Source organism: Scatophagus argus, chromosome 19, assembly GCF_020382885.2.
Source record: "Scatophagus argus isolate fScaArg1 chromosome 19, fScaArg1.pri, whole genome shotgun sequence".
In the NCBI taxonomy this organism is placed as follows: Eukaryota; Metazoa; Chordata; class Actinopteri; family Scatophagidae; genus Scatophagus; species Scatophagus argus.
This window is the reverse complement of record NC_058511.1, coordinates 5,073,107-5,093,781: the sequence shown is the minus strand read 5'-3', so window position 1 is coordinate 5,093,781 and position 20,675 is coordinate 5,073,107. Positions and strand designations below refer to the sequence as shown.

The following is a 20,675-nucleotide window of genomic DNA, read 5'->3' as shown; positions in this document are numbered from 1 at the left end:
TCTGTTTATGCATGCTGCCATTCAGCCTAATGAGGCTTGTTAATGGTCCACCCATGTCAGTCTGAGAGAAAACCTTCTCTATGTAAACTGGATCACATATATACAGTTGCTCAGTATACACTAACACGTACTACAACTCTCAGCAGTTGTTTAGTTGATGAACGAAGGACGAAAATAATCCAAGCATGAGTCAACGTTACACCAAACCTCTGTCTGTCATACTATCACACTGTATCACACACTCTATATTCATCTTTCTCTGCTTAATCAACTAACTTGGGCTAAAACGGCTGCTTTAGCGATTTTACAGAAAAGGAACGCGAGTGATGATAAACACAGGAAGCCACAGAATGAAAAGCTGCTTCAACTACTGGCATACATTTTTACCACTTATCTAAAGGAGATTAATCAATCAGTTGATCAAAAGGAAATTAGTTGACAACTATTTTGGTAATCAATTTTTGGTTTCAGTCAAAAATGTAAAGCATTTGCTACTTGTTTGTAATTTATGGTAGCAAACAAAGACTCTTTGGGTTTAGGACTTTCGGTTTAACAACAGAAGAAATCTAAAACGATCTTTGAAAATACTTTCACAATCTTTTAACTTTTATAGACTAAATGATTTATCAGTTAATCGCAAAAATAATCTGCAGATTAATCAGTTGTGAACATAATCGTCACTGACAGCCCTACCATCAGCAGAACAAACAAACTAAACAACAAAAGCTTCTTTTTTACCCCCCTTTGTTTCCTGGCTGAGAAATCTGGAGGCTGATTTAGAAAAACACCGACAGCTGACAAATTCATGACCCACATTTTTAGGAGATAATAGGAAATGGAAATGAGCATACCAACTTGAATGAGACATACAGCACACAGTGACTAAGTGGACAAGCTTTCATTCTACCCCACCACTCATCCACCGGGACACTGATGGTGACTGCTGCTGCTGCAATGGCTTAACTTCGATTGGCTTAGCAAGGCCACGCTCTCACAGGAACTTGTCCATTAGTCATGCTCTGTTAGTCTTACTAGTTAATGATTGGGAGCCTGGTTTCACACATTTCTAAAGAGCAGTCTCACTATGTGGGTTCACAAACACACAGGGGAGTTAAATGTGAAACCAAACACTCAGTTTTGACAGCTTTGTTTCAGCGTTCATAGGAAAATCCAATATAGTGATTCTGAAGACGCTATATGACCTAAAAAAAACTGTTGTTAAAATGTTGTTATTTAATTTTAAATCATTTATTAAACATAACTAATCAATAATTTTTCTTAGGAATCCAATGGGATTAGGGCTTTAAAAGCAACTTAATCCAATCAAGCTTGTCCGGGGAGGAACGCGGCGCTACAGCTATGACCAGGCCGATCAGGAACTGAATCAAAATGATTGAGCCGGAACTTTGTCTAAAATCTGCAGAATGCTATAGAGAGGGCAGACAGATGTCAGGGAAATGCAGGTTTTGAAGAACAGTGAGGAAAAAAAGAGAAAGGGACAAAAGGAGGAAGGCAAAACAGGTCAGAGGATGGAAAAGTCATAGTGTGGGCTGGCAGGACAGTTCACATCTTAGGCCAAAGCCACAAGGTTCTCCAGGTGCCTTTACAACAGCCCAGGCATAGGGCCCTTTACTGTACTCATAACTGAAAACATAGCCCAAAAAACCCATCCTTAAGTATGTGAAATGGCAAGTGAAATGAAGTGTGAGGGTTTTTTGACAATGAAACACATTCTGGTCAACTTTGAATTTAGAGAATAAATGTAAACTTTCCAAGAGCAACATCTGATGTCTCTAATATAATGCTTTTTTTAAATTTATTTAAAGCATGTTCCATCTACTAGCCTTGGCTATAAAACAAAATCCAACACAACAACTAAAAAAGACTTATTAAGAAGAATGTGTACTTTGGAACAATTTTTTATTGCTTGACAATACAAATCATGCTGTGGTATACTGGACTCAGACAGAGCATTAGCTCAAGTTGCAGGTTGTAAAACAGACAGTGTCCAGATGTCTGGCAGGATACACAAGAAAGTAGAAGAGGATTTAAGAAACTATTTCTTTATGCAGTCAGCTACTGATGATCATGGCTCCTCCTAGTTGAGGAGACCACAATGGAAGCACTAAACAATTCAAAACAGATTTAAACTCATTTTTTAAAAAAACTGGGTTTTAAAAGGATTAAGTTGGCATTGACTGGAGGGGTGGGTACCTTTCAGAAGTTAACACACCTTTCCCTGTTTAGGTCTAATCATGAAGAGCAGAGGTATAGTATTGCACCAAATAGCAGTAATGGAACCCATCTTCAGCCTTTTGACTATTCCTGTCCAACACAGCAATGTAAACAGACAGGAAGAAGAAGCACATATCGCAAGTGTAAAAACACAGGTCTGTGAAACAATGTATCACCTTGTTCACAGCATCACAATATTGAATATTAACTCCTGTATTGGTATATTATCATGTTACCAGATTATTGCTGATACACTGCCCTAATAGTGCTTTCTGCAATACTGACAGTGGAAAACGTGTGCCATTTGGTTCTCACTTCCTGTATAGCTGAGAAGAAGCATTTAACCTGGAAGAATAATTAGCACCTTTTAAGTACTTCTTATATAACCCACTCTACCTAAGCCTGGGCTCTAATCCTCATCTGGCAATGCCTTACAAATGCCAAGACTGTGAAAAGAAAAACTGCACTGCCACTGATGTAAAATCAACACCTTTTTTTAATGGCCCATAAAAATATCAACCTCACACCCCGTTCTAAGAGAATAACCCACATTACAGGAGTGAGTCAATAAAGTGTGGGGTGCAACTTGATACACACAGGGAGTGAAGAAGCGTATTGCATAAAGCCCCATGAAGGTGTATGGGGAAGCTCAGAGAACTTGCAGAAACTCAAAGTGCATCAAATTCTCAGTGGATTCCATTTCAAAGCCATTTCAAAGCCACCGCAAGCCAGCGTAAGCAGCTTTGTTCCTTTGCCACCTATCCTCACTTTCTGCCCATTCTAAACCTGTCTTCGTTGTTTCGGCCATAGCTCTCTATCCATAGCCTCAACTGCCTGCTTTTCACATTCTTCAGTCATGGGGACATAAGCTTCAGTATTCCTCTCCCACACTCTTCAGCCCCTTGGAAAACAGGGATACAGGCTGGCGGAGCTGCTGTATCAAATCTATTTGTCGGTTAAACCTTCTTCAGAGTGGAGCCTGGATTAGGCCTGCTTTTAGCTGCTGCTGCTATTCAGCGAAACCTGGCGTTTGTGTTCCCTTCCACCGACGGCCAGTGAGTTTTGACAAGCCAAGCTATTCGTGAAGCTTCTGACTTGCCAGGAAGAGTTCACCCAAAAGCCACAAAAGCCTCTGACTTACTAAAATCAGGGCAAGAGCCATCAGAAGCGTGTGCTTATAACTGGTCTGGGGCTCGTCTATGCAACATTGCCTATGCAAATTTGTTTTTAGCTGCAGCAGTCAGTGGATTAATCGATTAGTCGATGGAAAGAAAATTAACTGCCAACTATACTGATAACTGGTTAATCATTCCAGTCATTTTTCCAAGAAAAAATATCTAACTTTTGCTGCTTTTCGACCATGTTAATGTAAGGTCATTTATCTTTTGATTTTGGACAATAGAACTGAACTGAAGAGGTCACTTGGCTCAGAGTGATGAGCATTTTTCACAATTCTTTTGACAATTTATAGACTAAACAAATATATTGAGAGAATTTCTGATAATCACAAGAGCATAACACAGAAAACATTTAATTCAGAAACATGACTTGGCAGAGACATGGTTGTTTTCTTTAGCCAAATATTACTGCAGCCATGTCAAAAAAGCCAAGGCCAAAGCCAAAGATGAGAAGAATTAAGAACAGGGAAAGGATAGAGGAATGAAAAGAAAAAAAGTGGAGAAGAAGCAAAAAGGTAGAAAGCTTGTGTGAGTCTGAGGAAGCCTGGGAATCATCTGTGCACAGGGAGGAATTGAGAAAATGTGGCGAGGAAGAAAAGCATTACCGAAGTAGCTGATACTCTTCTACGACTGTAAATCACACCAGTGCTGAAGTCTACACACAAGAGACTGGGGGGGGCTGAGGTGGAGAGAGGAATATAAAGTGTTATCCAGGAGAGTTGAAGGCCAAAGAGTGCTACAGATAGAAACATAAAAAGATAAAGCGAAAGAGAAAAGAAAATATTAAGTTGGGACAGTGCACTTTTCTCCCTCTTTGAGTTCACAAGTTCAACTGTTAAAATCATTCCATTCTCTCCACTTTCCCCCCCTCAATCCAGACTGCTGTGTGACTGCACTTCAGTGAGCACAGGAAAAACAAAAATATCAAAGATTCAGGTGGCCAGGAAACTGTGAGTATCACCACCTGCACCTCCCCTCCTGATACAAACTTGGAACAGCATTAATATTTAATTCTTGTGGTCAAAACAGCACCATAAAACTCTGACTTAACTGTACAGCACTTCAGTCTCACCACAATATAGCAAAGTACAAGCCTCCACAGCTGTCTCAAGTGTGTGTGTCTGTCTACTGAGAACCCAAAATCGCTGCTACCACCATCCCCAGTCTCAAACCTAATAACCTCCAGCCCACCACAGCCTGACAACAAAACATGTTTCTTTTTTTTTCCTCAAGTTTCTTCTTCTGATCTTTTTTTTTTTTTTTAACTAGCTTTCACACTATAAACAACAGAAATGGCAGGAGTAGTCATGGCACGGCCAAGTCACCATGAAGACGCTTACCTCGTCTGTAGACTCACTACATTTCTCTTGACACTTGAAGAGGTGTTTCCAAGGTGACTTGATTTCTTTTTACCACCTACTAGGGCTGCAACTACCAATTATTTTCATTATCAATTAATATGCTGCTTATTTTCACAATTAATCGATAGTTGTAGTGATAGATTAGCCTATAAAAGGTCTAGATATGAAAAGGTCTCATTACAATTTTCTAGAGAATAATTTGTCCAAACAACTTTCCAAGAGATCCAAAGACTCTTCATTTACTATCATTTAAGACAAAGAAAAGCAGCAAATCCTCACATTTAGGAAGTTTGAACCAGGAAATGTTTGAAATTTTTTTGCTTTAAAAATGACTGAAACAATTCTATGGATTATCAAAATTGCTGGCAACTATTCAGAATTAGCTTAGCTGAGTCTGTATGGACTTGAAAGCTTGGTTCAGCTGAATTCTAGGATCCTTTCCAAACCATGACAGATCGACAACACTTTGAGATCTTTCCCACATTTTCACAAATGGAAACAGTTTCATCACAAACATGGAGATTAAGCAGGCTCCTGCCTTCAGTGCAACGTGTCAGGCATAGTGTGGACACTCGAATGAAAAGTGGATCTGCATGAAACAAGATGGTGGCATTTATTTCAGTCAAAAGGTAAATTTTGCCAAAAACCAACGAGTTTGCAGCTATGCATAAGTGTGCCTACATTTACATGTAATCCCACCCATATCTGATAACAATCTGTTAGTCTGCAGATGTTGTATTTTGTACAATGAAACCACATGCTCTGTTTATATATATAATAGCAGATGAAGCTGTTTGTAATTGACAGCCTGAGCTCTGATCTTTGCAAACATATCTAATTCTGTGTTTCTTAACAATATGATCCAGTTCCCAATGAATCAAATGAAGTATTATTAATTTCATTTGTCTGGAAGCGTGTTATTTCAGAGGACAGAGTCAGGAAATTTGAGTCAACGCTAGTCAGAGATGTGTGCCAGTTTACCAACCACACACACACACACACACACACACGCACACTTGGCAAGGAAGAACAGCTCCTAGACCGGGGAAAAAAATGCAGCTCGAACATCGAGGGAAATAAAAAAAGGGAGCAAGAGGAAAGCGTATGCTAATGGTATAAATCCTCACATCTGAAGATGAATCCCAGTACTTGCAGCAATTAGCGCAGAGTCTTGTTTTTCACTCTTTGTTTTGCTGACACTAAACAATCTGGAAGCATCAGATGAAGTCCCAGGTAGCATCGTTAACAGGCAAAGCCATAAACAATGTCTGACAAGTTCTGTGGGTGGACGGCTTAAGTTAACCCCCGATCATCTCAACAGGAGAGAGCGGTCAGTCAGCTGTAAACAAAGGTATAAACAAATTCCTGTGTTTTGACAAACAAGGCGGTGTAGTTCTGCATTTTAAGTGCTGCTAGTCATTCAAGTAAATCTTATAACGACTCTTCATAACCCTGTGAATATTCTCATTCATCCAGGTCATAGTTATCTCAAGGAAATTCAATCGAATGCAACTGGACTTAGTTATTTGTCTTTGAAGACGTTTCACCTCTCATCCAAGAGACTCTTCATAACCATGTTTAGTACTGGTTTTGGCACATATGCACCGACTTCTTAAATTGTGAGTGATAGATACGGGTATAGTATTGGTCAATAACAATCACTGAGCTGGGACACCCTTACTACATAAAGCATGTGCCATGAGACTGCACAACAGTGATCCCAAATCTTGGGAGTAAACCATGCACGGATACGTTTCACAAAGGCACATGGTTGGAGACCACTGAGGGAGAAAATCTGCACTTGTATTGATTAGCCTGAGAGTCAAATGACTGTGAGGCCATCGGTCACAAAACAAGGAGACAGATTGACAAGTGCATGTTTAATGGCCGTGAGAAACAGTGTGCAGGGGTTCCTGGGTAATCGCCGTTATAAGGGATGGGAGGGGAGGAGGACAGGGCTGCAGACAGCATGTCCTCAGACACTTTGACAGATGTGAGACTTTGCACCCCCCAAAGGGCAGAACAGAGAAAAGGCCTTTGAATAAAGGGCCTGCTGCTAAGCTTTCTGTGCAGTGCCCTCAGCCCTGCAGCTCACAACCAAAGAATGGGTCAAGCCGTTGCTTGACTACAGGCATCTGGGGCTTTTCCTGGCAAAACAAAACAATTAAGTGCGGGGGCTGGATCTTCTTGAGGTGCACCTTTCCCTCCCTCTCCATCGCACTCATCACTCTAAACCCTCCACTGCTCCGCTTGTATTTCTCTTTACCCGACTGCCTCTTTTCCTTTTGCAGATAAAATGTCTTTTCATTCCCTTATACTATTTCTTCACCACTTATACCTGTCTAAACTGAACGTTTTCCCTCATCGTCTCTGCCTCATCTCTAAACAGTCTTCTTGCTTTCTAGTTCTCACCTGATATCCATGTATCTTTATGTTATTTTTGTGGCCATCTCACTTTCTCAGCAGATTCCTTCAAGTGCCCCACCTGCTCTATGTATCACTTTCATTTCAGGGTTGAAACAGAGGTGTGACGAAGACTTTAGGTGCACACAGACTGCACTGGAATCCCAAACGGTGCCTGCCAAGCTTCACTAAGCTCCCATCAGAACCATTCAGAGGGGCCAATAATGGTTAAAGTATGGTGAAGCTGACCAGAGGAAAGCCAATAGAGGACAAGTTCCTGCAGGGAGTTAGGTCAGGCTGGCTGCTGTTACATGGTTTCATCTATCCATCAATCATTTCAGGGCCTGAGTCTGAGGCCTGTCTGTGTGGTCCCATTTTTTTTCTCTTAAATGTGGTGCAGACTTGAACTAGTGAAATGGTGTACAATGTGCTTAACCTCAGATGTCAGCATGATAAATTACCATAGTCATAACAGAAATGTAAAAAAAAAAAAAAAAAACCCACAGACAATTTGCAATGTTTCACCAGCACTCCAGAAATAGATGCATGAACCAAAGGTTAAAGGATGAACATGTCCACCAATCATCTAGAACTGAACTTCATATGTTTTAAATTTATTTTCTTTGAATAAAACACTACACAAATTGCTATACAGCCAAGCAGTTCTGCTGATATTTGCTGCTGTCAGCGGTTAGAGTCCCTTAATGGCTATTGTCTATAGAGGAGTTTGATGGTTCTGTGTGGGCTTCAGCCTGTATTTGTTCGAAACAAACTTCTATTAAATGGTGCATGCAAGAAAACACTGGTTTGTCCCTGTGTCTTGCTATAATGTCGTATCAGAGACAAAGACTTGAAGATAAAACACAGACGCCTCTTCCTTTAATTACAGAGGTCTGGGAGGGCAACAAGATGAGATTTTAATGATAGTGACTCTGATGCGGGCCTTTTAAAATAGAGCTTTCAGAATGATAGGGCCCATCCTTGAAGACACCTGTAGTGAATTATTCAGTCTTCATTTAGGCGTTATGCTACTTAAAGAGCCTGCCAAAAGAAACGCACCAGCCGGCTGGGGAAATTAACACTAACAGTCTTCACAGAAGTTCCTGTCCACAATCACTACTTAACACATTGCCAACATAAGAGGGGGGGTAGTGTGTATTGGTACTAACGAGTGTAAGCTGTCTGTTTTTACAGCATACGATGAAAGGATATTTCTCTTTGGTGCACTGCTCCACTGACAAGTGGTTGCAGGGATAAGAGAGCTCTACAGGAGCACACTTTAGTTTAAAAAAAAAAAGAAAAATGGCTCCTAATTACCATTGTTGGAACGCCGCATTATCATTACACGCCAAGGTTTCTGACAACACCACAACTGTGCTGCCATGGCAACGCACAGCCGGAAGAGAGCTGTTGATGCTGCCGTTTCATGATTTGTCCATTTCAATTTGCATCTGATCCACGCCGACTACATGAAATGAGGCTGTTCAGTGTCAATCTGCTCATTGACCTGCACTCTAATCCTGAACCTACTCTCTTGATGAGCGCAGGTGGACACATTAGTCGGCTTGGCTGGCACCACATCACCCATGAACTAAACAACACAGCACAGCTGGGTTCGCCTGTTATTATGTAACGCAGCCCCATCCCCGCGGGCCCTGTTCACACCACCCCTTTCCTCCTACTACACCTCCCACTAGTGCACCATTGGCCATTTGCAGGCAGAGGTGCATTGTGGGACCAGAGTGCTCCAGTGCTGACACAACCTGTGGGGATATTTGTCAAGATTCAGCTTTGGAAAACTAAAAAAAAAACATAAGCAATATTTTAATGTTAAGCTGATAAATTACAATACAATATTTAGCATGCAGCTTATTGTCTTCATGTTTTCCTGTTTTTTGCCTTTCATTCAACTGAATCAGACACAAAGTAGTCTGTGTAGTGCAGATACTCCCTTCAGTCACGGCATAAATTCCTTAAATTAGTTTCCAGGGTAGTATCCATCATTCATATCACAAGTGATTCTGCCTTTACTCCTTAGAAACAATTTTTGTTACTAAGCAGTACTTGCCAAAAGTGCACCCGTTGCCTGGCAACATTAGATTATTGAATCTCATATCAGGAAACGTTCAGAGCCAGTGGTGCTTTGAGCAACAACCCTCTAGATACTCTTCTCATTTCGGGTACAGACTGTGATGCCCCAACTACAATCATGCCATTCAAGTCATCTGTCATCCCATTATATCTCTACACCTGGCTTTCCACAGTCATTGACATGATCCCACTTACAGGCACAAACCTGATGAATATGGACCTAGTGGTATCGGCCTAACAGCACAGTTACTCTAGCCCAGTGCAATGGTTATTTTGTGAAAGTCTGTTCAATAACTCAGTCCCCACAAAGTAAGACTGAGGCAAAAGGGCCACTTCTTTCAAATCAGTATGTCAGTGATAGAAAAATACAGAAAATAAGGGTGTCAGGCTGAAGTGAGTCCCTTAATTTCAACCTTTCCCCAACTGCTTTATGAGATGTTAAAGGGCTTCAGGCAGTCACTTCATTAAAATCAACCCTGTGGGTCCTCACTGAAGAAGCTTTCCTTCTAAACTGGTCTGCTGTCATTAGAAAGCACCACTAAGGCAATCAAGTCGCCTCCCATGCGCCAGTTGCTTCCTAATGAAAAACATCAGCTTGCTTAAGCTCATGCATCTCACATCCATAAACCCCTGATTGAGCTTCCCTTCTCGCAGCTGGAAAATCCCAGCGGAGGCATTAGCTAGAAGTTGTCAGAACGCCACTGGAATGGATCAAAGTGCTGTGGTAAATCGCCTCCAATGACCATTTAAAGTACTTCAACGCCCATAGAGCGGCCTGCTCAATTTGAGTGACTGGGTAAAAAGGCAGCAGCAGTCTGAGTTTATGGTGATAGGGAGGGATGCAGAGGAAGCAGGTGTGAGAAGAGGAAAGAGGATTCTGTAAGGGAGGTTTTCTGACAGAAAAGGTTACCATCACTTGCTCCCAGAGTCAAGAGTTTTTCGGTATGATAGAGGGATGGCAGCAGCTTACTGGTAGGTGGTAATTTGATATATATTAAAAAAAGCTGGTTTGCAAACACTGGGAAACACTTTAAAGGTCTGCAACTAACAATTATTTTTATCATCAATAAGTAAATCAGCTTTTTATTTTTCCTTGATGAATCACTTGACTTTTGAAATGTGAAAAACCAGAAAAACTTCCCATCAGAAATCCAATATGACGCCTTCGAATTGCTCGGTTGGACATCCAGTTTACCACCATAAAAAACAAAACAAAAACAAAAACCAGCTTAAGCTCGCACTTGAGGAACCAGCTAAAACCAGAAAATGTTTTTGTTGAATTGTTTGTTGGTAGTTAATGATTTCTCCAATCAACTAGTGCTAAAAATTGTATCTAGTCAAAGCAATAAAATATCACAACACACTAAAATGCAGGCCATCTTTACTCAGTCTTTGTGATTGGAAATTAAATCACAAATAAGATTTTCTGAAAAAAGTTCACCCTCTAACCTCAAGAGGGTCAGTGAGGTCAGGGCTGCATTCACGAACTCACACCAGGAACACTGGAACTGGTTTCTCTGCTACAACATGCACCAGCATGTGTGTAGCCCAACATTTCCAATGCTGCATGTCCAAATAATCATTAACCAGTTCAGTCCTGAATAAATATTTTAAGAACCTCTGTAAACTAGAGGGTAAATACACGCATATATGCACCGTAAGGAGGGAGGGGGGTTTGGGTAGTGTGGCATGCAGATTTCATTGTTCTTCAGCATGTTGAGCTTAGATGAAGATGAAAACAATGAGGTCATCCCTATTGTGTACACACGGCATTCTCACACATTCCTCCGCATGCCACTGCGTACGCCCATGGCTCAGCCAAAAGCGTGACGGGATGAACTCAGCATAAGACTGATATGCTTTTAACAAACATTTGGCCTTTAAAACCATGAACCTGACATCTATTAAATCCCAGAATGGAAACTCCACTCTGGCTTCCAGTGCCATCACCTTACATGCCAAAACATTCCCCTTCTTGGATGAGCACAGTGAGCAGAAAGGTTGCGGTGAGCACAGCAGATCATGACGGGCCACTTTCCTGTTTTGGTTTCTGCTTCCACCACCTGCAAGCCAGATGTTCTAAGCTTGGGCATCGTGGCCTTATTTTTCTAGTTTAAAAGGAAAACTGTCTACAGATCCACCTGAGCCAGACCAAACTTCCAGCCTAGTTTGTCTGTCTGAGGGACAGACCACGCCAATAAATTTGCTGATTTACAGAAAGTTTACCAGTCCTTTCAATAATATCTTAATCGTTTAAGTAATTTGTCAACCAAGATGTTAAACATTACCTAGTTCAAAATTAAAATTATGCTCTTTTAAATCTTTTCATAGAATCAGTAGATTGCCTTTGAGTTTCAAACCAACATTGCAGTAAACTCAGATGGGAATTTTTTGTATTGTCAGACATTTCACGGACTGAACATTAATATTTTTTAAAAAAATAAGCACATGAATAAAAAAAATAAAATGAAAATTATAGTCCAGCCTGCACATAACTGCTACAGCTAAATCTGTATTGTATTCATTACTATCAGCATTATCTCTGGCATTGTGTCAGTATGTGGATCTGCAAAGCAGGAAGACTGTTGAGGGTTCAGCCAAAAGCTGCCGTTGCTTTCAGTACATGAAAGGGGATTTATTGTGTTTACCTTCCCTGGCACAGTCTAGGACCTCCTTGGAACCCAACAAATACAAGCAAGATGTCCTTCATTAGGAGGATCCACCAGAGCTCTTTTCTCTTTGGCACAGTGAACAAGTGCAGGAGCCTTATTGGACTGCTCTTAGAGAAATGACATTAATGACAATACAATGCATCCACATATAGCTTCATTTTTTCCTTGACTGTTTTCCAAATGCAGCTTTTCTTACAGGAGTCTTTAATCTAGTGTAGATCCATGCTGTTTTGTACAATAAGACTTTTATACCAGTGTGTAATCGGTTTTATACTGCATTATACTGAACTAGATAGTGCTTCAAAAACATTATACACAAAGACATGAAACCATGACCTACCCAAGAATCAAGCAGAAAAAAATCCATCTATCCATTTGCTGCTTATTCTTTTCACTATGTATTTGCGAAATATTCAGCGCATGCCGGGGTAAGTTAAAAGCCCCATTCATACTGGGATAGAAAACACATAGATTTATGCTGCCAGCACTGTCAATCAAATGTGTTCTTACTACATGCACAGAGTCCTGCAGCTCAGCATCATTGATCTTTGGGTATTACATCTTCATAATAATTTTACAATGTTCTCTTTCTTCTTATTTACTTAAACATTCATTGTTACAAAGAAATACTTTAGCTTTGAGAGTTTTTAGGAGCTTTAACACTATGCCCTTGTCATATCACCAATCCGTCACAGGGTGACATTAATCTACTATAGTAAACATAGCTGTCAGCTAACATTTTCTGTTTTAATTAATATTATAAAAAAGGGGCATACAATGGCTCTTAACCAGTGAGGAAGAGCACTGGTTTGTAAAGAAATCAAGCATAGGACCAAAGAAACCATAGTCTTTCTTTAAAAACTGTCTACTGATTATGAGCTTTTGACAGATTCCCTTTTCATAACTAACATTTAAGATATCATGAATACCAGACTACACATCTGCCCGACATGTGTTCCAGTATCTTAACATAACCCCTCACAAGCAGCCGCATTACCAGAAACATCAACATGGCCACAAGATTATCTGTTTGGGTTTTTTTCTTTACTTCTGAGGCTCACTGGGGCATTACAGCCAAGGAAGAGAACTGAAACTGACAGTGAAATCACAGAGACTGTCAATTGCAGCACACTTAATGAATCAATTTCAAGGATGGGAAGCAACTCAAAAGCCTGTTGACTTGAGTGAGATTTTTCTCTCTGAACCATCTCTTCATGCCATGGTGAATCTGATATGTGTGGTATGACACAGATGAACACAATATCCCTAATCTTCTTCATCTAATTCCTTCTTCCTTTTCTTCTTCACATAAACAGGCAGCTGCTTCAAAGCTTGCTTAGAGTTTTATACGCTGCATGTAGAACAGATTGCATTTGATCAGAAAAGAAAACTCACTGCAAACAGATGACAGTTTCCCAACTTCAAGTAGTAACAGTTTCCTTTAGATCAGAGAGGCGACTCCATCCAGCAGTGATGAACAATGACCAGGATATGACTTCCTTTAATCCGGTGCCTCTGTTTCCCTTACTTCCCGGACTGTCGTCAGAGGAGGTTTCCCCACAGCGACATAAAAAAAAAACAAGAGTCTGTTAAAGAAATCGCACATTTGGCCGTTAGCCTTTTTAACAAACGACAAACTGATTTTCAGAACCTAAATAATTGACTGAAACATAAAAAATGAATTTTCCTTTGTTATTCAGGAGGCTCTGAGGTTGCCTGGTCATACTAATCCTGTGTGAATATATACATCAATCAGTAATTCAAGAGGATGATCTTATCTTTGGTGCACTCTCCCGTTTTCATCGATATAAAGACAGTAGCGCAGACTCTCTGGCTAACGTGGAGACTACAGTTTATGTGGAAGACAGGAATGTTCTTTTCCCAAACAGAACTGTGTGCCTTATGTAATACAACGGACCACAAGCAACGCAGGCATCAAACTGAGTGGACTCTCATGACATCAGAATGCATGGACGCCAACACAGTCCCAAGAGGATGGGTTGAATGTTGCAGGGGGATACGGGTGATAAAAGTTAGCCAAGTTTTTGGCAACTGGATTTTTCTGGACAAAATAACAGCAGATAATTAGTAGTGAACATCACCTTCCCAGGATATTCTGTGTAAGTACGTCACCAGCAGGCTTGCCGATTAGCCTTTCAACACTGTGGTACAAGTACACAGCTTATTATGCTGAAGATAAAATTCTAAGTCTGCTGGATGAACCTGCTTCTCCAAAACGTTTCTTTTTCAATTGTTTCTTCGTCTGATTACACTACTGAGATGGAACAGGTCAGGACACCTAGCTAGACGTATAAAAAAAATATAATGCAAAGAACAAAAGGTCTAGTTGGTTTCAGCTTAAATTAATTCAGTTCCACATCCTCCAATCATAAAAAACAGTCACAGGTCCAAGTTCAGTTGTAATTCATGGAATACCAAATAAAGTTGTGAACAAAAGATTAAGGTTTGATATTACTTCATAAACCTCAATCCTGTAATGCACTGGAAATAACTGCAAAACAATCTGAGACATGAATTTCATAATTTTTTTCCACCTACTTCAGTTTTGCGCAATGTGTGACTCAAAGAAAGTTTCGTAACATATGAATACTGTACTTTCTTAATGTAGTCCATGTGCAACATACCAAAGACTGGCACAGATACAGAAAGTGTCTCATGTCTGTTTGGATAAAACTGCTGCTTGTCTAGTTTCAAACTGACACAATGTTACAACTGTTTACAAAAGGCAAGTTTACGCTAAAAAAGAACTTGTCCATAAAACATGTTGTCCAACGATGTCTTCTGTCCAATCGCCACATGAAGGGGTACAGGATGTCTGCTTGTCACTTTCAAAAAGTTACAGACATTTTTGGATACCCAGTTCAAACATCGGAGTTCAAACACGTGAGTGGGTCGGGACTCTGAAACCATTCAGCCATCTGACAAGCAGTTCTGATGGATCATATCCACCTTACACTGTTATTGCTCCTGTGCACACGCGTCTGGAAGAACAGCATATGAAGCTGGGATGCACGTTTCTTTCAACAAATTAGATTTTTAGGTTTTACTTGATATTGTCCTTTAAACCATCTATATTTTACCACATCTAACTACTCAAATAACAAAGGAGAGATGCTCTTAGTTTATATAGTGTATCACTATAACAAAGGAAAAAAATCTAAACCAAACACAAATGGATCAGGTGCTCTCAAACAATGAGAATGATGCTAAACCTGCCTTAATAATTTGCAACTAGCATGTCATATATTATAATTAATTCTAGGATGGAAAATAATCTCGAGTTACTAGATATGAATTCTGCTTAGGCTAATAATTTCAAGTTGCATGAGAAATTTGATCTGTTTCCAGACTGACAACAATCAAATCACATCTTGAGTGCAGCTATGTAATTTCCTGACAAATTGCTTGCAAAAAATTTCGGGCTGCAGCTTCACACACACCAATATACACAAAATGCCACAGGAGAGACGGCAGCAATTAACAAATCCAGCAGGGTCAGAAAAGCACTTCTATCCCTAATACCAGCACAAGCAGCCAACAGCAGCGACATCCTTTTAGTCATCCAGCAAGACAGAAATTTGAGAGCTCTGTCTGTTTGGAAACAGATGGCAAGGCAGTTGGTGGGAATTTTGGAAATGCTCCCATACACGTTTTAGGGTAAGATTTACGGTTTTCATGCATGGTTGCGTTCTTGCAATGTCGTCAGAGAGTCGAGGACATCTTGACAAAGTCACCGATTTCACAGGCAAGCCTATTTTTGATGCAGATTAACGAACACATGTTGCACCTGCACTCAACTTTTCAAACCAGACAACTGGCATATTTTGGTTGTTGTCCCAATTCTACAGTCTATTTATGACAGATGACAACTAAATCACAGAATCATTAACTTTGTATGAAAACTGCCCACACTGCCTTGTGCTGTTGTAAGAATTAAGATTCCTAGCTAATGGTTACAGCACTGAAGCACTGTTCTCTCTCTCTCGCTCTCAGGCTTCCCCATCTGTACAGTATGTTCCTCCTATTTAATTCTGCATGGATTAGCCTGCCCAGTCATTGTTTCATGATGTTTGTATAAACTTCTGCTCATCTGTCACTGAAGTCGGAGCATTTTTTTCATGACCCATGCTACATTCATGTGCTATAATTCACTCTTATGGCCCTCATTAAGAAGATATTTCACCAGAGAAGTGAAAAAGGAGAATGAAAGAAGTATCTGATACCAGGAAAATTAGTTTTTAAGTCCCCTCACCTCAGGTGGAATGGCTAAAATTAACTGCACCTTCTCATGCCCTCTCCTTCCTGCTCTTGCTGCTATGAAAGGTCTTGAAATAGCCGAGTGAAAGCCTCAGCAGCGTTTCTGATTTATCCTGCGCAAAAGACCATGGATCAAAAGAGATGTTCAATTTCGAATATCAGAGAAAACACCGCGAGGGCTGTTTGTTAAGTGAAAACAATACACTGGCTTGCACTTCAAATGTGTCAGAGCGCACAGACCTAGGCTTTTTTAACAACGCTGCACTGAAGTCTTCAGGGACAAAAGATTAAAATTAGATTTTTTTTTTCTCAAAAAAAAAACATAGTCAGACATGCCCAAATATCTGCTGAATTTACAGAGTGGTTACAAATGTATCTGGCCTGATTATCAACTAAAACATAAAATGGATATCCACAGCCAAATATCCACTTCATAGTGATGTGAATTATCTTTGTATGATAGTGGTCTCAGGTCCCATATGCAGATTTTGTTTTCACATTTATAGTCCAAGTCAAGTGAGAATGGGACAGGTGTATTTCAAATTTGAACAGAACAAATACAAGTATTCAGAAAGACAGCAAAATGTAAATATAAAAACTGCAAATGCCGTCTGAGCTAAATTAATGCATCAGTGTTAGAAGAACATGACTTTCCATTATCTTTTCCTGATGTCTGCCTGCAGCTGAGCTCATCCACAACACCACTACTCCAACTGTCTTTTTTCAAAGTTTTGCGTATTTTATCTATTGTCAGACCTGACACATACATCACATCTTGCCTGTATAGCGTGAGTTGAGCTTAAAATGGGCCGTGCTGATTACCTACAGTGTACTGTATCATCCTAGAGCCACCCTGGAGTGATGCCTGCTCTTTCAACTACTGCTGGCAGTGATGCATTTAACGCAACACTCTTGAAATAGGTAGGTATTATGTTTAGGCTACGGTAAAATCTGCACAACATTTGAGCAAAAGGTCACCTTTAAAATCTCTCTGATTTACTGGGGCCCAGCAGTTTCATTAAACCATTCTGCTCTGCAGTGTGATCTATTCACTGTTAAAGAGTATTTCTTGCTCTGGTATTTCTCAAGAGAGAGCCCACCCGAAGACCTTAAACAGAGGGAACTCGCATTCCAATCTCCAGCATGCAGAGAGATGGAGAAGAAGGGGAGGGAGACGGAAGCACAGAGAAAAGGAGAAGTGAAGATTAGCGAGAGGGAGGGGGAATTAGAGAAAACGAGAAAGAGAGATAAGGTGAGGGATGTGGACAGAAATGATGAGAATGTCAGAGTCCTGGCATGCTTTACACAACAGGAAGGAAGCAAGACAAGAGGAAAAGGCACCATCAGTGATGGGAGAAGGGAGGAGGGAATCGTGGGAGGTGGAGAGTAGAGAACTAGTGACAGAAGTGAGACAGAAGGGGAGGACGAGGCAGAGATGCAAGAAAGTAAAAGGGTAAGGGAGGGGACATAGTGGGGGCGCATGTGGGAGGTCGTAAACAGGTAAGAGCCCATCTTACAGTGAAAGTGTAAGATGGTCAGTTAGGAGATTAAAATGTCGTCTTTGCATTTGCCAGATTCTTTTCCGTGAGAGCTGCCAAAAACCTTGCACATTCAAGACATGCCTAGGCTACACATGAAAAGGGGACCACATCCTGATTACAGTTCATCAGATATAAATTTAGACGTACAGATTTTGCTTGCTAAGGCCCTGGAAAAATCGCCATTTGAAACTCCCAAAAAGAGCCCATACAGTCCTTAAAATGGAGAGGATTGATGCCTTTTCGAGAACAAGCTCTTAGCCAACTCCAGCCGCTTAATCCAGGAACACCTGGAGAGATGCTTCAGCTTGCTCTACATCTCCAAAGCACTTTGATAATCTTTTAGTTACCCATAAGCAACCCTTACATTTTTCTTTTCACCCACCTCTCCTAGATGTGTTTCAGAACATGTGTGCCTCCACCTACACACTCAATTTCAATAGCCTGCTTAATATTGTAAATGCAACACAGCCTCCAGACCTGCTCAGCCTTGGCATTCACGGGCCGTTAACACATGAGAGTTCTGGAGGGGTTTGACAGAGCGTAAAGCAGACACAGCACCTGAAATGCCGTCTCGGAAAGAATAAATCTTGCTGTATTTTGTTTGAAAATTTGACCCATCCCTGCCAAAGAATAAAGAGAAGATCATTTTGATGCATCCTTTAAGAACTTGTCAAAGGAGGAAGCAGTGTGTTTCTGTGTGTGTGTGTGTGTAAGCCCCCTGGAGGGCTGAAGCCAGTGGCCTGAGGACAGACTCCACAGGTTGAGATGGCAGCAACAACAGAAGACAGAGCAGCCACAGGGGGTCCACTTACAATAAAAATCCCTCTCAGGGAGGAGGACAGAGGAGAGCTCAGGCACAAGCATGGACTAACAAACTTGCACAAGGGCAAACTTGAGTGTTAGGACTTAACCTGAAGAGTCTCGGCTAAACGTAAAGAGCTTGACTCAGGTAATAGAGTTTGGTCATGCTGAGGTTAAATCGTTTGATGAAGCCTTTAAGTTACCTTCATCACTTAAATGTAGCACTGTTACATCACTACTCAAATCTGACTAGGCTACGCAGACGGCCATTTTGATTAAAGAGACTGATTTTGACAGGGCACTGGGTAGAAATTATGCTTTAACTATATTTGATTTCCTGCACATATCTACGTGTGCATCGCTTACATCAGTACCCGATTATGCATACCCAATAACATCGGCATAGCCTAGAAAACTGGACATTCAAGAGAAGCAACACATAAACTTTCCCTGCAAATACCAACACACGGCCTCTAAGGATCTCTCTGTCAATCCACACCTTGGAATCTGTGGTGAAGCGCTGCAGATGTGCAAACCAACCCACACAAGACCACAGCAACGCATGCCAACAAACTGCACTGCAACAGTAGTCATGACTGTGCACAGAGGAGCCCCTGAGGAAAGAGCTGCTTCGCTATAAGTGTGACAAGATTTCTCTCGATATGGACAAACCACCTCGCTGTGGTCGTGTGGTCGTGGACAGGGAGGCTGAGTATGACAGGAAACCCACAAGAGCGACTGCAGCCAGCCATCCCAATTATACAGCGGTCACGCAGGGACTTAACCAAACAACAGTTACCTTTATCTGATGCTCATTTTCCTTGGTTTCCTGTTTATTTTAAGAGCCACGGCGAATCGCTGTCTAAATTTCAAACTGTTTCGTGTTGATGTTAAATGAATGGCGGCTACAGAAGCTGCCTAAATCGAAATGTTTGGCTAACGACGTGACTGGTGAGAGAGCTCGTTAAAACACGGCTAACTAAATCAGATATTAGCTAGAAAACAAGACGATGTATGAGCCATCATGCACAGCACGGCAATGATACGAATCTTACCCGGCTGCTAGCTCAACTTTTTAAGTGTAGTTTCCTCTCCGAAGGGTAACCCGAAATCCTGTCTCACACGAACGTTTATGCTAATACTGAAATGTACGCATGTCGAATAAGCCGTTAAGAACTCGACTGCTGTTAACCAAAAACTAACGGTGTTGATATCGCTTGTGTGACAGTGGACAGACCAACGGGGGGAGAGAGAGGGGGAGAGGGGGAGAGGGGGAGAGAGAGCGCACTCACCTTTATTAATTTCCACCTTTTCTTCGAGGGAAAAAACAAGGCTCTGGTTGGTCAGTCACCCGCATAAAAACACCGTCACGGCCGTCAGAGATAAAACGAACCAGATGGGAATATTTGGTAGCAGGAAACCTGTGGGGCTCTTCACCTTTGAAGCTGCTGTTGTCCGTGCACTCTGCCGACCGCCTCTCGGTTTGTTCAAATCAGAACTTCATCCAAAGTTGCAGCGGTTCGCTCCGCCTCGCGCCGACGATGAGGTCACCGCCTCCCTCTCAACTCTTCTCGGCTCGGCTCTCGCGATATGAATCCAAGCGTTAGTGCTCGCAGCTTAGTAGACTGCGCACTCTCGCGATGCTACAGAAAGAGGAATGAAAAAAGGGAACAGGGCAGATTGCTGGTGATAGGATGGGAGAGAGGGAAAGCGTTGCTCGGGAAACAGAGTCGGATTTGCTTTTCAGCAATGGCTTTTCTCCTCACGCAACTGGTGTTTGTGTTGCAGGTCTAGGTGTTGATGAAGACTACTGCAACTGCAACTGCAACAACCATCAGAAGCCAGTGTGGATCCTTTGTTGAAACCTGTATAAATATATATATATATTTTTTTTTTTTTGCCAATTGCTGTTGCTGTTGCTTATGTTTCCCAAGAAGGAGCTTTTGCACCATGGCATACAGATATATATAATATAACGCCTTCCTTTTTGCTAGAGATTTTGAAAGACAAATAAAGATAGCACACAATTTAAATCTTTCTGAAATCAGCATAGAATCAGTTAGTAATAGACAGTAGCAGAGATATATCTACAAAAGAGTATCACGGCGACTGCTG

At 41.2% G+C, this 20,675-nt stretch overlaps 1 protein-coding gene across 7 annotated transcripts in view; it reads right to left on the bottom strand.

Annotated features, from left to right (window-relative positions):
• sipa1l1 (signal-induced proliferation-associated 1 like 1) overlaps window positions 1–20,139 on the bottom strand; it is a 66,692-nt gene extending 46,553 nt beyond the window's left edge. The window contains exons 1-2 of one of the 7 annotated variants that reach the window (XM_046372352.1): window positions 19,853–20,135; window positions 13,336–13,476 (exon numbers count right to left, since the gene is read on the bottom strand). The gene's annotated coding sequence lies outside the window, so the exon portion shown is untranslated. Of the gene's footprint in view, window positions 1–851; window positions 949–13,335; window positions 13,477–19,615; window positions 19,793–19,852 lie in introns of those variants that run through there. The other 6 variants (XM_046372354.1, XM_046372353.1, XM_046372355.1 and 3 more) reach the window with 6 other exon arrangements.
• Between the last annotated feature and the right edge of the window lie 536 nt (window positions 20,140–20,675).